Source organism: Lissotriton vulgaris, chromosome 1_1 (assembly GCF_964263255.1).
Source record: "Lissotriton vulgaris chromosome 1_1, aLisVul1.2, whole genome shotgun sequence".
NCBI classification, from domain to species: Eukaryota; Metazoa; Chordata; class Amphibia; order Caudata; family Salamandridae; genus Lissotriton; species Lissotriton vulgaris.
Genome location: NC_141685.1, coordinates 364,928,548 through 364,943,547, shown reverse-complemented (window position 1 = coordinate 364,943,547; position 15,000 = coordinate 364,928,548). Strand labels below are relative to the sequence as shown.

Below are 15,000 nucleotides of genomic sequence, written 5' to 3'. Positions count from 1 at the left end.
GCTACCTGTTCTCTTAGGCCAAGATGGGCTGCTGGAATTATTACACCCTATAATCCCAGCAGGCTCAGGGAACATGGTAGAAAGTCAAGTTTAGCATGCCTGAACTCAGAATAATAAAATACTTCTTTGAGTAAAGTTTATTTTAATATCCTGTGTTTGCAAATGCTACTTTTAGAAAGTTAGCATTTGCTTGCGTAACCATTTCAGCCAGCCTCTGCAAGGATGTGTATCTGCTGTCTGGGTTGTGTGAGTGACAGGGCTGGGGGATGACAGGTGGTGAATGCAAGGATTACACCTTAGTGGGAGGTAGGAGTGGCTCTTGACTCTGAATAGGGCTGTGCTCTGCCACCACAATGCTGGCTCCGCCCCCTGGGGAGCGACCGATGACTCTGCCCGACACCTGGCCCAGGAAGAGGGAAGACTGTCAACAAGATACTCCTGGCTGTACTTGTCATCTGAATGCTGGCTCCACCTCCTGCGGAGCGTCTGATGTGCCTGCCCTTCACACTGAAAGGAAAAGCCAGGAACAGCCCAGCAGAGTGCTTCAAAACTGAATTAGGCTATGCAAAGGCCCCCCTGGCCTGAAAGAACAAAAGAATTGCTGTATAAAAGAAGGAGCCCTGTTCCTAGCAAATTAGATCCTGTTTCTGACAACGAACCTCTGCCCAACTAGAAGGAGAAGAAGAAGCTGGAAGGACTGGCCTGCTGTCTGCCTTGCTGAGGAAGGAGAGGAGAAGACTTATTGAAAAGACTTTGCTGACTTGTGCTTGAAATTTTCTCCAAGGGCTTGATTGAGCTTGCCCCCTGATTTGAACCCCAGTACTAGTGGGTTCTCTGTGCCTTGGCCCATCTGTGCTTGAGCCGTGTGTTTCCTCCCGCCGGAGGAAACTGAGCCGCTCTCTGCCCCTCGGGTCAGGCCGCTTGCTCCTCTGCCGCTGTTCACCACTGGAGGACTTGGAGTGGTCATCTGCCCCTTCCCACCAGAATCCTGGTCTCCCCGAGCGCACATCGATAGCCTGGACGGCCGCCCGTGCGTCGTGATCGCACCCGGCCGCCCCGCTGTGCCCTCTGACCTCAGGAAGAGGCCGCGCCGCATACCCAAAGGACTCGCCACCTCTACTGCCCGTATTGGAGGTCTCCGTGCCACGCCCACCCTCTGGTAACCACCCGCCATACGCAGACCCCAAGGTACATCTGACTGGAGAAGTGCTCTACGGCTCGTTCGCTTGCCCAGCTCAGGAGCGGACGACGCGCACTTCCACGACAACCAACTCACTGCGGGCTTGGGGCCCGCAAAGTTTGTTTCCCCGTGATTTCTTGTGTGCCTTCAACGTGCCCGGTACCCCTATCTGCCTCTTAGATCGTAAGGGGAGTGCGGCGCGTACCCGGGACAGCTTTCCCTCGTTGTTCGCATCAGCGTACGAGTCACACCAGCCCAGTACGACTCGTACCCACCTGTAACACCAGTAGCGCTGTAAGCGGCGTACCGCGGGAAGCGTGGGAGTCAGCAGGACTACGATCCCCGGTCTGTACGACGCGCAGGGAAGCTCGTTGCAGCATACCGCCGGTGCGGTCCGGGCCCCAGTGCCTGGATAAGGTGCCCACAGTGTGTGAAAAGACCGTAAAGACAACCAAAGAACTAAGAGAACTATTTTTAAGCCAAATAGACTAAGAAGGAAGCAGCGTACTACAGGAGAAGAGGATTGCCATTATTTTACAATCTTGTGGCCTAAGCTTAAAAACGTTATACTGGTCTTGTGATAAAGTCTTGCCTGCATAGATATATTTTTATATAAAGAAGACGTATTTTCATATATCCACAGCCTGGTGTCCATTTGTGGGGGGAATGGTACATTTACTGTGTGTGTGATTACAAATGCTTAACCCAATAACGGCTGAAGAAAAGCCTTGGCTGCTCACGCCACGCACCTAGAGGGTGAGCAAGGGTAATTCTAAGGGGTCATCCTTCGCCCTGACTTAGAGGAGAGGGTCCCTGCTTGTCACAAGTGAATACTTACGCCAACCAGAAACCCCAATTCTAACTGTCAATCTTATAGACCAGCTATCCTAGTGGTACCATGGACAGAGCAGTCTTAGGCTAAACTCTTTTGGCATGTGAAGCCGGCTGTATTACCATATGTAACCCCCTGAACACCAAGTGAAAGGACACCACATGGGATATATATTCAATATATATATGTATTTATTACTACAAATAGTCCCCTGAACTCTTTATGAGCACAGAAGAAAACATGTTAAAAAAATTCAATTGATAAGTATACAAAAGTTGCACAAATATGGATAAGCCCGGGTGGCCCCTAAAACCATATACTAAAGAAGTGGTATAAGTACCACAAGTCGAAAGGAAGTAAGGCCTAGGGCCTTGGGAATCGCTGGGGCTATGCTGTACTAACGAAGGTTAGGAACTAGGAGGGGCAGCGGTCTGGATGTAGGTAATGGCCTTAACCACCACGGCAAAACTAATATGTTTCTAACCGAGGTGACACCACCCCCTGCCCTCCGATGCTAAAAGATACTACAATAGGAGTCTTTTTTCTTTTACTCACCACGCTCACCCAGTGTGGTTAGAGCTTTCACCATTAGCGATTTTTTGCTTACATGGTCACAAGGAGATAGGATTGGGTGCGCCTTATAGGGGGCGCAGACCGTCCACCTTCCTTGTTATTGGTCCTGACGAAAACCTGGCACATTCCTTTAAGTTTGAAACATGTAGACCAGATCACATACATAGATACTTTGGGTCATAACTACCCTTACAGTATCTCATCACTTTTTTTTAACATTGTCCAGTTGCTTGTAAATAAATTTTATCATCCCACCAAGTTAAACCAGAACAATTTTTAACACCTTTTTTTGCACTTTACACCCACAACCTGCTCCACTGTAATTCAGGTGTTGTAGCACACCCTGGTGGCGTTAGGACATCAGGGTGGACCCCGATGATGAAGCATGTCACCACTAGGTTGGTGAGTGAGGGTTTTTTTACGAAAGGATAAATCCCTTCCTTTTGTCTTCTACACACCCCATTAGGAATTTTTCTGATTCTCTATGGTGGTACTCCTGCATTTGTTTAATTAATTGATACTCAGGGGAACAGGAGTACTCTCCGTTCACTCAGTGTGAACACGATCCCTTGCTCTCTCTTTTGATAGTTTAGGAACTAGGAGGCCCACAGGATCTGGTTTGCAGTGTGTAAAGTTAGAAGCAGTTCACATTGGAATCAATGGATGCGTAAAAGTTTTAAAGGTAAAGGTAGGAAGTCTTCCGGTCAGTCTAGAACTTAACCCTTTGTAATCTGGACACTAGGAGAGTTAAACTACTCAGGGGCACCGGAGTGTCAGCGTTACCTCACCCACAGGAAGCGGATGAAGTGGAGTCAAAATGTGTTGGGATTCTGCAGGAGTTCAGATGGAGCCTTGAAGTGTTGATGCTGCAGGCAACCTGATGTGAAGAGTTCCGGTGGATCCAAGGGTGGATATGAAGTGTTGAAGACCTGAAAGCAGAGGGGACAATGTTCAAAGTCACTAGCCAATGACCAGCGTGGAACCAGGAAGGACCCAGGCATTGTCGGGTGCAAACAGGTGATGTCGTGAAGCTTGTCTCTTCAGCCACGTGGACCCGGCGACGATGACGAGGACCAGGAGTCACTCACGAGCTGTCCCACGTAGGCTCTAGTTGATGGCGGTGTCGGCTTCTTGATCGGAGAAGACAGGCCTTGGCTAATGCAAGCTACGCAGGAAACATAGAAGGGTTCTCACTCTAACCAGCAAGGTCAGAGGAGTTGCTGCTTTTAGGAGCAGCAAGGGCCAGTCTGGAGCAACCAGACCAGCGGTGGAAAGCTGTTGTTTGGTCTCCAAAATGGCCACTACCCAACGGACTAGTAACCGGGAAGGCACATTGAGTGGAGCAAAGCAAAAGGGCCCCACGTAGATCTCGTGAGAGTTGGAGGGCTGGTCCTTGGTGCAAATGTAGCTCGGTGGTGGGGCTTTTCAAGACCCCAAGCACAGCGGTTAGGGTGCCTCAGGTGCTGCGCAGTCAGCTTCTCGTGGACTTTCCAAGAGGTCCGGTCCCACGTCTCAGGTCGCCTCCACTGGGATCAGCTGTGCAGGGACTGTGGATCGGGCTGTTAGATGTCTGGGAGGCTGGTTCTTGTCAGGCTCTGGGCTCGGGCTCCGGCAGGAGTCGGCGGCAAAGCAGTCGTTGATCACTGGATGGTGCCTGTATTAACAGGGTGGCCACTCCTTGGCCACAAGGAAGATTCTTCAGTCTTCTGAGCAGCAGAACGTCGAAGGTCCAGAGTTTCTTCTTCTTTAGTCGAATTTCAGGGTAATCTGCAGTCTTGGGACTCAGCTCCTACTTTTAAACCAATTTTAGGGGCTGGACTACCTACTAGGTCCCTCCTAAGGGTGGGACCAGGAAGGGGGGGTGGTTACACCCCCTTTCCTTTGTCCAGTTTCGCACCAGAGCTGGGGCTGGAGTGCCCCAGCACCAGTTTGAACTGGCCTATGCACGGGGACACCTTGTGTTCCCTGGGCATGTCTGATTCTATTCAGCCCTACCTAACCAGATACACATAATCCTGTCTGGGGTAATGCTAGCACCTCCCAAGGCAGGAAACCCTTTGTCCAAGCCTCCCTTGCTGGAAGGGCTCCCAGCAGCAGGAGGTCAGACTTGTGTCTGTGGTGGCAGCATCCATTTTGTGATGCTGAGGCTCTGTTTAACTTTAACCGGGGTTCAGGTTCTGTACATGTTGTGTCCCTCTAGAAGGGTGGAATGCTACCCCCGTCGCCAGAATTGGCGAGGGGATAGTATTCCAATTCGTATGACACCTTACTCGACATGTTTTGATAATGTCAAACCAGAGTTAGCATTTAAACGCGAGGTTCATAATGCACTTAAGAGTATATGGTATGACGCTATCAGGAAACAGCTAAAGGACATGGTTCCGAAAGCTGCAGACAGGCTCAGCTCATGCTAGAGCACCATCTCACACATAACCAAGCACTCTGCCTCCAGGATTGATAAGGCCTGCCATATGAGTGACTTATAGGTTACTGTGTGTCCTTGTATGTGTCAGATATAGAGATACTATATCTAAAGCAAAGGGTGATTACACCACCTTGCCCCAGCTGAGTGATCAGCCAGTTGTGTCAAATAGTAAGGCCAGGCCAGGGGTGGCACAATACGTGCTGCAGCCCCTGGTAGACCTTGGATGCACCTATGCCCTGGGTACCTAGGGTACACTGTACAGGGGCTCACAAGGTGATCCATGTTCCAATTGGTAATGCACCTAAAGTGCCGTGGCATACATTTAGAGAAAGAACAGCAGACTGGGGGTCTGATTGGCAGGCCCACACCCACATTAAGTCAAAAACCAGTGAAGCAAAAAGCAAAATGTGGGGTGACCACAGGATAGCAGACCCTACTCTCCTACACCCCCCCGTCCTGCAAGCCATCAGAGGGTCCGGGCACTGGGAACGGGGCTCCACCGGGGCCCGGGGAGGCTCTCCCCGGCCTGGCTAGGGTTCGGAAGGTGGGACCGGGCCCGTGGCTGAGCTCCGTCCGGCCGGCCCCAGGTTGCGTTAGCCACCCGTCCTGCAAGCCATCAGAGGGTCTGGGCGTTGGGGACGGGGCTCCACCGGGGCCCGGGGAGGCTCGTCCCGGCCTGGCTAGGGTTCGGAAGGTGGGACCGGGCCCGTGGCTGAGCTCCGTCCGGCCGGCCCCTGGTTGCGTTAGCCACCCGTCCTGCAAGCCATCAGAGGGTCTGGGCGTTGGGGACGGGGCTCCACCGGGGCCTGGGGAGGCTCTCCCCGGCCTGGCTAGGCTTCGGAAGGTGGGACCGGGTCCGGGGCTGAGCTCCATCCGGCCGGCCCCAGGGTGCGTGAGCCCCCGTCCTGCAAGTCATCAGAGGGTCCGGGCGCTGGGGACGGGCCTCCACCGGGGCCCAGAGAGGCTCTCCCCGGCCTGGCTAGGGTTTGGAAGCTTGGACCAGGCCCGGGGAGCAGGTGTGGCTCGTTTCATCCACTACGCTGTCAGAGCGGAGTTTTCTGCCCACCCCTAAATGACCCTGTGGTACGGGAGCCCCCGTCCTGCGGCCTAGCGAGTGTCTGGGTGCCTGTGATGGGGTCCATCGGGCTAAGGGAGGCTCCCCCAACCTGGCTGGGATCAGAAGCAGGGACCGGGACAGGTGGGGAGGTGGCTGGCTAAGTCCTTTCCACTGCATAGTAAGAGTTTGGGTAGGGCTGGGCGTAGTTTGCGTAGTGCCACTACAAACACTACGCAGAATTTTGGAAAGAAAATTGTGGAAAACGGGGGCGCGTCCTGAGGGTCCGTGTGCCCGGGGCAGGGGTCCCTCGTGCCTGGGTAGACTTCCTGATCTCCCCGGCCTGGTTGGAGCCGGGAGCCCTGGAGCCCTGGAGCCCCGGAGCCCTGGAGCCCCCGAGCCCTGCAGCCCCGGAGCTCTGCAGCCCGGGAGCCCTGCAGCCCTGGATCCCTGGAGCCTCGGAGCCCTGGAGCCTCGGAGCCCTGCGGCCCCCGAGCCCTGCCGCCCCGGAGCCCTGGAAGGGCAGGCGGGAGCTCTCCCGCAGAGGCTCGGGCAGGCTGATTGGCATCATGTCGGTCCAGGCCATCTGGTCGCACTTTTCCCCTTGGCCATTTGGTCGCACCCAATGCTTCCCAATGGGGCGACCAGATGGCCGGGCTTCCCTGGAAGTCCCGATGAAGTGCCATTCGCCTTCCAGATCCCAGCCAGGGCTCCTGGAGGTCGGTCACGTAGGCGCCCTGGGTCCCCTCCGTCACTCGGCATGCATGGGTTCCCAGAAACAGGAGTTGCCTTCTTCCGGGATTACTAGGGGCAAGGTTATGCCTGGACACCCTTCCGGGGCTGGAAGTTCCCTGCCGGGGACCAGATGGGTGTTGACCGGGCAACAACTCCCAGGCGTCCGGGGGCTCCCTCCTCCAGCCCGCGGCGTGGCAAAGTACCCGGGATGGGCTCCATGGGTCCCGGGCAGTCCTCCCCATGCCTGAGGCCCAGTGTGGGGTGTCAGAGCCCCCCTGAACCCTGCAGCCTGGGAGCCCTGGAGCCCAGGAGCCCTGGAGCCCCGGAGCCCTGCAGCCCCCGAGCCATGCAGCCCTGCAGCCCGGGAGCCTCGGAGCCCTGCAGCCCCGGAGCCCTGCAGCCCGGGAGCCCCAGGAGCCCTGGAGCCCTGCAGCCCTCGGAGCCCTGCAGCCCCCGAGCCCTGGAGTCCCGGAGCACTGAAGCCCCGGAGCCCTGGAGCCTCGGAGCCCTGCAGCCATGGAGCCCTGCAGCCCGAGCCCTGCAGGCACGGATCCCTGGAACCTCGGAGCCCGGGAAGGGGGGGCGGGAGCCCTCCCATGGAGGCTCGGGGCAGGCAGATTGGCGTCATGTCGGTCCCGGCCATCTGGTCGCACCTTTCCAATCGGCCATCTGGCCGCACCCAATGCTTCCCAATGGGGCGACCAGATGGCCGGGCTTCCCTGGGAGTCCCGATGAGGTGCCATTCACCTCCCGGATCCCAGCCAGGGCTCCAGGAGGTCGGGCGTGTTCGCGCCTATGGTCCCCTGAGCTGCGCACTTGTTCCCAGAAAGAGGGGTAGCCTTCCTCCGGATTACTAGGGGCAAGGGTATGCCCGGACACTCTTCCGGGGCTGGTGGTTCCCTGCCAGGGACCAGATGGGCGATGACCGGGCAACACCTCCCAGGCGTCCAGGGCTCCCTCCTCCAGCCTGCGGCGTGGCAAAGTACCCGGGACGGGCTCCATGGGTCCTGGGCAGTCCTCCCCATGCCTGAGGCCCAGCGTGGAGTTTCAGAGCCCCCCCTGAGCCCTGCAGCCCGGAGCCCTGTGGCCCTGGAGCCCTGGAGCCCTGCGGCCTGGGAGCCCTGCGGCCTGGGAGCCCTGCAGCCTGGGAGCCCTGCAGCCCGGGAGCCCTGCAGCCCGGGAGCCCTGCAGCCCGGGAGCCCTGCAGCCCGGGAGCCCTGCAGCCCTGGAGCCCCGGAGCTCTGGAGCCCCCGAGCCCTGCAGCCCCCGAGCCCTGCAGCCCTGGAGCGCTGCAGCCCTGCAGCCCAGGAGCCCTGCAGCCCTGGAGCCCGGGTGCCCTGGAGCCCTGCAGCCCCCGGAGTCCTGCAACCCCCAAGCCCTGCAGCCCCAGATTTCTGGAGCCTCAGAGCCCTGCAGCGCCCGAGCCCTGAAGCCCCGGAGCCCTGGAAGGGCAGGCGGGAGCCCTCCCGTGGAGGCTCGGGGCAGGCAGATTGGCGTCATGTCGGTCCCGGCCATCTGGTCGCACCCAATGCGGCAACCAGATGGCCGGGCTTCCCTGGGTCCCGATGAGGTGCCATTCGCCTCCCAGATCCCAGCCAGGGCTCTAGGAGATCGGGCATGTTCGCGCCTAGGATCCCCTGAGCCGTCCGCTGCACACTTTTTGCCAGAAAGAGGGGTTGCTTTCCTCCGGATAACTAGGGGCAAGGGTATGCCCGGACACCCTTCTGGGGCTGGCGGTTCCCTGCCGGGGACCAGATGGGCGATGACCGGGCAACACCTCTCAGGCGTCCGGGGGCTCACTCCTCCAGCCGGCGGCGTGGCAAAGTACCTGGGACGGGCTCCATGGGTCCCGGGCAGTCCTCCCGATGCCTGAGGCCCAGCGTGGGGTTTCAGAGTCCCCCCTGAGCCCTGCAGCCCCGGAGCCCTGCGGCCCGTGAGCCCTGCAGCCCGGGAGCCCTGCAGCCCCGGAGCCCTGCAGCCCCGGATCCCTGCAGCCTGGGAGCCCAGCAGCCCTGGAGCCCCGGAGCCCTGCAGCCCCCGTGCCCTGGAGCCCTGCAGCCCCAGAGCCCTGCAGCCCTGGAGCTCTGGAGCCCTGGAGCCCTGCAGCCCCGGAGCCCTGCAGCCCTGCTGCCCCGGAGCCCGGCAGCCCCGGAGCCCGGCAGCCCCCGAGCCCTGCAGCCCCGGATCCCTGGAGCCTCGGAGCCCTGCTGTCCCGAGCCCTGCAGCTCCGGAGCTCAAAGCCCTGGAAGGGCAGGCGGGAGCCCTCCCGTGGAGGCTTGGGGTGGGCAGATTGGCGTAGTCTGTCCCGGCCATCTGGTCGCACCTTTCCAATCGGCCATCTGGTTGCTCCCAATGCTTCCCAATGGGGCGACCAGATGGCCGGGCTTCCCTGGAAGTCCCGATGAGGTGCCATTCGCCTCGCGGACCCCAGCCAGGGCTCCAGGAGGTCGGGCACGTTCGCGCCTAGGGTCCCCTGAGCCGTGCCGTGCGCACTTGTTCCCAGAAAGAGGGGTAGCCTTCCTCCGGATTACTAGGGACAAGGTACTCGGGGACCCCTCTCGGTCTAGCGGTCCTCAGCCGGCAGCTGGACAGGCCAGGATGCCGCCCCAGCCCCGAGTCCGTCCCCGGTCCTGCCGCGTGGCAGGATGCCCTGGACGGGGTCCGGGAGGGCCCGGGGAGGTGTCCCCTGCCCCTCGGGCATAGGGGGGCCCCTTACTAGCTCCAGGGGCCCGGCCGGTCCCCGGGTCGGGTGCTCCATCCCTGGGCCTTGTCCCCCGGCCTACCACACTGCCAAAGGCCCGGGAAGGGGGTTCTGTTGTGCCTGGGGAGCCTCCCCTTGCTTGTCTGGGTTCAGGAGCTCCATCCGGGGCCCCTGGGGAGGGAGGCCTCGTCACCCCGGGCTCCGTCCTGGGTCCTGCCGCGTGGCAGGGTGCCTGAGATGGTGTCTGGCAGGCCCGGGGAGGCTTTCCCTTCGCTTCCAGGCCTGGGAGCCCCGGCTGGGTCCAGGCGCCCCGCTGGGCCCCAGGCCCTGTCCATGGGCCTGCCGCACTGCGAAAGGCCCGGGACGGGGTTCCGTTGTGCCCGGGTAGGCCTCCCCTGCTTGTCAAGGTGTGCGCAGGCCTCCGGTCGGAGGGCCTGTCGGGACCCCCTTGCAGCCTCCATGGTGGATCCTCCGGTCCGCCATGCCCCGGCGCCCGCTCACTCCTTCGTTGGGGCACAGGGTGTCCAGATGGCTTCCCTTTCGTGCCATCTGGTCGCCCAAATCCCCTCGGCCATCTGGTCGCCCTCAATGCATTCCTATGGGGCGACCAGATGGCCGGGCTTCCCTGGAAGTCCCGATGGGGTGCCATTTGCCTCCCGGATCCCAGCGAGGGCTCCAGGAGGTCGGATACTTTCGCGCCTTGGGTCACCTCTGTCACCTCGAATGCACGGACTACAAGAAAGGGGGGTAATTCTCCTCCGGATTACTAGGGAGAGGGTCAGTCAGACCTCTGACAATTCTGAATCAGGGGAAGGCCTACCCGCCGGGGCCTCCAGGGGCCTGGGTTCGCTCCTGCCTCTCAGCCCCTTGCCAATGGTCCTTTATCTCCGAGTTTCCTCAGGCAGACCTCCGTGAGGTCCGGCCATGCTGAGAGGGGGAAGGCAGTCCCAGGGCCAACCCGCCGGGCCCCCAGGGGCCGGGGTGCTCCTGCCACTCAGTCCCTTGCCGATGGTCCTTTTTCTCAGAGTTTTCTCAGGCAGACCTCCGTGAGGTCTGGCCATGCTGAGAGGGGGAAGGCAGTCCTGGGGCACGCCTGCCGGGGACCCCAGAGGCCTGGGGACGCTGCTGCCTCTCAGCCCCTCGCTGATGGTCCTTTTTCTCTGAGTCTGCTTGCCGTGGGGGCAGGCAGGCAGGGGATGCTAAGCAAGCATACCCCCTGTGCAGGGCGGCCTGTCAGGGGATGCCCTGGCTGTTCTCTGATCGATTGGGCACGCTCGGTCCGTTTAGAGATGGACTGCTTGGCTAGCCTCGGCTGTTGTTTCAAGCAAAGAGCTTCCACCCGCATGCACCGTCCGACTCGAGGGTTCACCCTACCCAGCAGAGCAAAGGCCGAGCGGTCCCAGCAGCTCGTGTCCCCCAGTGGTATGACCCGAGTGGAAGGGGTCGGCTGGCGTCAGTGCCTTGGATGCAGCTGCCCAGCAGGTCCGAAGGCCCCGCGCGCCATGTGGTCACCCCTCTCTGCCCAGCACATTTCCACAGCAGCTCGGAACAACCGTTCCGAGGGGTGCCAGTGCCGCCAGGCTCCGACACCCCTTGCTGCTCACTCAGGCTGCTCCTCGGCCTGCCTCTCCCTCCTGGGGGAGACGGCTGGGCCTGCCGGTGTCCATCCGACCGCATCTCTCCATGCCCCTCCACCGAGCCCTCCTACCCCGGTGGGTGGGCTCCTTCCCCTGGCACGCTCCCGAGAGATGGAGGGGTGTGTGAAGGTTGCTGGTCGTGGAGATACGCATGCGGATCCCCACCCCGTCATCAGGTTCGGCTACCTAGTTGATCCTGCCAGTAGCATAGGCTTGTCTCAAAGATTAAGCCATGCACGTGTAAGTACACACGGCCGGTACAGTGAAGTTGCGAATGGCTCATTAAATCAGTTATGGTTCCTTTGATCGCTCCATCTGTTACTTGGATAACTGTGGTAATTCTAGAGCTAATACATACCGACGAGCGCTGACCTCCCGGGATGCGTGCATTTATCAGACCAAGACCAATCCGGGCTCGCCCGGCTGTTTTGGGGACTCTAGATAACCTCGGGCCGATTGCACGTCCCGTGACGGCGACAATACATTCGGATGTCTGCCCTATCAACTTTTGATGGTACTTTCTGTGCCTACCATGGTGACCACCGATAACGGGGAATCAGGGTTCGATTCCGAGAGGGAGCCTGAGAAACGGCTACCACATCCAAGGAAGGCAGCAGGCGCGCAAATTACCCACTCCCGACTCGGGGAGGAAGTGACGAAAAATAACGATACAGGACTCTTTTGAGTCCCTGTAATTGGAATGAGTACACTTTAAATCCTTTAACGAGGATCCCTTGGAGGGCAAATCTGGGGCCAGTAGCCGCAGAAATTCCAGCTCCAATAGCGTATATTAAAGTTACTGCAGTTAACAAGCTCGTAGTTGGATCTTTGGATCGAGCTGGCGGTCTGCCGCGAGGCGAGCTACCGCCTGTCCCAGCCCCTGCCTCTCGGCGCCCCCTTGATGCTCTTGACTGAGTGTCCTGGGGGTCCGAAGCATTTACTTTGAAAAAAATAGAGTGTTCAAAGCAGGCCGGTCGCCTGAATACTTCAGCTAAGAATAATGGAATAGGACTCCGGTTCTATTTTGTTGATTTTCGGAACTGGGGCCATGATTAAGAGGGACGGCCGGGGGAATTCGTATTGTGCCGCTAGAGGTGAAATTCCTGGACCGGCGCAAGACGAACCAAAGCGAAAGCATTTGCCAAGAATGTTTTCATTATTAAAGAACGAAAGTCGGAGGTTCAAAGACGATCAGATACCGTCGTAGTTCCGACCATAAACGATGCCTACTAGCGATCCGGCGGCGTTATTCCCATGACCCGCCGAGCAGCTTCCAGGAAACCAAAGTCTTTGGCTTCCGGTTGCAAAGCTGAAACTTAAAGGATCGAGGGAAGGGCACCACCAGGAGTGGAGCCTGCGGCTTAATTTGACTCAACACGGGAAACCTCACCCAGCCCGAACACATAAAGGCTTGACAGATTGATAGCTCTTTCTCGATTCTGTGGGTGGTGGTGCATGGCCGTACTTACTTGGTAGAGCAATTTGTCTGGTTAATTCCGATAACGAACGAGACTCCTCCATGCTAACTAGTTATGCGACCCCCAGCGGTTGGCGTCCAACTTCTTAGAGGGACAAGTGGCATTTAGCCACACGAGATCGAGCAATAACAGGTCTGTGATGCCCTTAGATGTCCGGGGCTGCACGCACGCTACACTGAACGGATCAGCGTGTGTCTACCCTTCCCCGACAGGTGCGGGTAACCCGCTGAACCCCGTGCGTGATAGGGATTGGGGATTGCAATTATTTCCCATGAACGAGGAATTCCCAGTAAGTGCGGGTCATAAGCTTGCATTGATTAAGTCCCTGCCCTTTGTACACACCGCCCGTCGCTACAACCGATTGGATGGTTTAGTGAGGTCCTCGGATCAGCCCCGCCGGGGTCGGCAACGGCCCTGGCGGATCGCCGAGAAGACGATCAAACTTGACTATCTAGAGGAAGTAAACGACCTAACAAGGTTTCCGTAGGTGAACCTGCAGAAGGATCATTAACGGAGGAGCGGCCCGAGCGACCGACGGCGCCAGTCCAAAGCCCTCGGCCACCTCTTGCCAGCATGCACCCTAGGCACAGGGCCCGGCCCTGCCCTGGCGTGCCCCAGCCTGGCGGAGCAGTCCGCGGCCACATGGGGTGCTCGAGTTTAGGACCAGGACTTCGGCAGGCCTCTCCCCCGGGGAAGGGCCCGACCGACTCGCGAGGGACCGGGTGTGGGGGGCGTCCCCCATCCCCTATCCCTCTGCGAGGCGGAACCTGAGTTCACCCGGCACGGACCCATACACCGCGGGGTGGGGGGTTAATGGCAGTGCTTCCCCGGGCTGGTAACACCCCTCCCTGCAAAAGGCCCTGGCGCCGGCTGGGCTCTCCCGCACCCGAGTCCCGGCCTGACCGGGGCCCGGGTGGCTGAGGAGGTGCCCTTCTGGTGTGGCAGGGTGGCCTGGAAGAGAAGGGGCCGAGGGCCTGCGAGGGGACCCAGGCCCCTCTCCGTGGGAGGCGTGAAGGAATGGGGAGCCACCTGGCTCTTCCCTTCCGGCGCCTCTGACCCGGGCAAAAGGGTGGGGTGGGCCGATTGCCATCCTGCCGGCACGGCTCAGGGCCATCCGGTGACAGATGGCTGATGTGCAGGTGGAGCGACACTTCCTCGTTGCCAGGTACCCAGTTTGACCCAGTCCCGTGCGGGCGGGCCGAGGGGTTCGGAAGACTTGGTGGTCCCTCCCGGTTATCCCGGGAGGGACCAGCGGCTGTGGGGCTGCCTGCTCCTGTCGCACCGGGAGCCCCCTTCCTCTCCTGCGGGCGGGTGGGGGAGACTCCCGGGCAGAGCGCCTGGCAATGTTTTTTTCCTCCCAATGGTGCAGTCTGACTCCCAGAGGGGAAGCCTTGAATGGGGCGCCCGGGCCGTCTCGCCGCGCGGGCGGCGGGCGGACGGACGGCGTCGCCTTCCTCCCCCCTCTCCTGCGCCCGCAGGTGGGGGAACGTTTTCGAAAAGTTGCCTGTGACTCTTAGAGGTGGATCACTAGGCTCGCGGGTCGATGAAGAACGCAGCTAGCTGCGAGAATTAGTGTGAATTGCAGGACACATTGATCATCGATACTTCGAACGCACCTTGCTACGCCTGTCTGAGGGTCGCTCGATCATCAATCGCCCCGGGGCTTCCCTGGGACGCGGCTGGGGCTATCGCAGGGTGAACTCTGCTTCCCCTTCGTCCCCCCACAAGGTCAGACCCCCTGCTTGCCTGTGGCAGGGTCCCTCGCCATTCCTGCCATTGAGGCACGCCGCCGGTGCGCCTGGCCCCCGAGAAAGGGGCCCGGTTACCGGTCCGCCCCGGGACCCGTCCCGGGGCACCTGGCTACATGCAGCGCAAGGCTGTCTGTGGTGTCCCACTGGCTGCCTGCACTCACGCGCCTCGGGTGCCCACCTCTGCGGCCGGCTTCCCGGAGAGGGCAAAACCCTTCCGGATGTGATCTGGGGAAAGAGGGCGTGCGCTGCTGGGATGCCGCTCATGCCCTGCTCTGGCAGGGTGGCCCGGCCTTCCCCGGCAACCCCCTTTGACGCTCTGGCGGCATTCTTCCGACTACGACCTCAGATCCGACGTGGCGACCTGCTGAATTTAAGCATATTACTAAGCTGAGGAAAAGAAACTAACCAGGATTCCTCCAGTAATGGCGAGTGAAGAGGCAAGAGCCCAGCGTCGAATCCCCGCCCGGCGGCGGGCACGGGAAATCTGGCGTACAGAAGACCGACTCCCCGGCGTCGCTGAGGGGGCCCAAGTCCTTCTGATTGAGGCTCATCCCGCGGACAGTGTTAGGCCGGTAGCGGCCCCCAGCGCACCGGGATCGGGTCTTCTCGGAGTCCGGTTGCTTGGGAATGCAGC

At 59.8% G+C, this 15,000-nt stretch overlaps 3 pseudogenes; all 3 read left to right on the top strand.

Annotated features, from left to right (window-relative positions):
* The first annotated feature begins 11,320 nt into the window (after positions 1-11,320).
* Positions 11,321-13,125, top strand: LOC147747189 (18S ribosomal RNA; annotated as a pseudogene).
* Positions 13,126-14,123: 998 nt separating this feature from the next.
* LOC147747188 (5.8S ribosomal RNA) lies at positions 14,124-14,255 on the top strand (annotated as a pseudogene).
* Positions 14,256-14,726: 471 nt separating this feature from the next.
* The window catches only part of LOC147747187 (28S ribosomal RNA), a 2,195-nt pseudogene continuing 1,921 nt past the window's right edge, over positions 14,727-15,000 (top strand).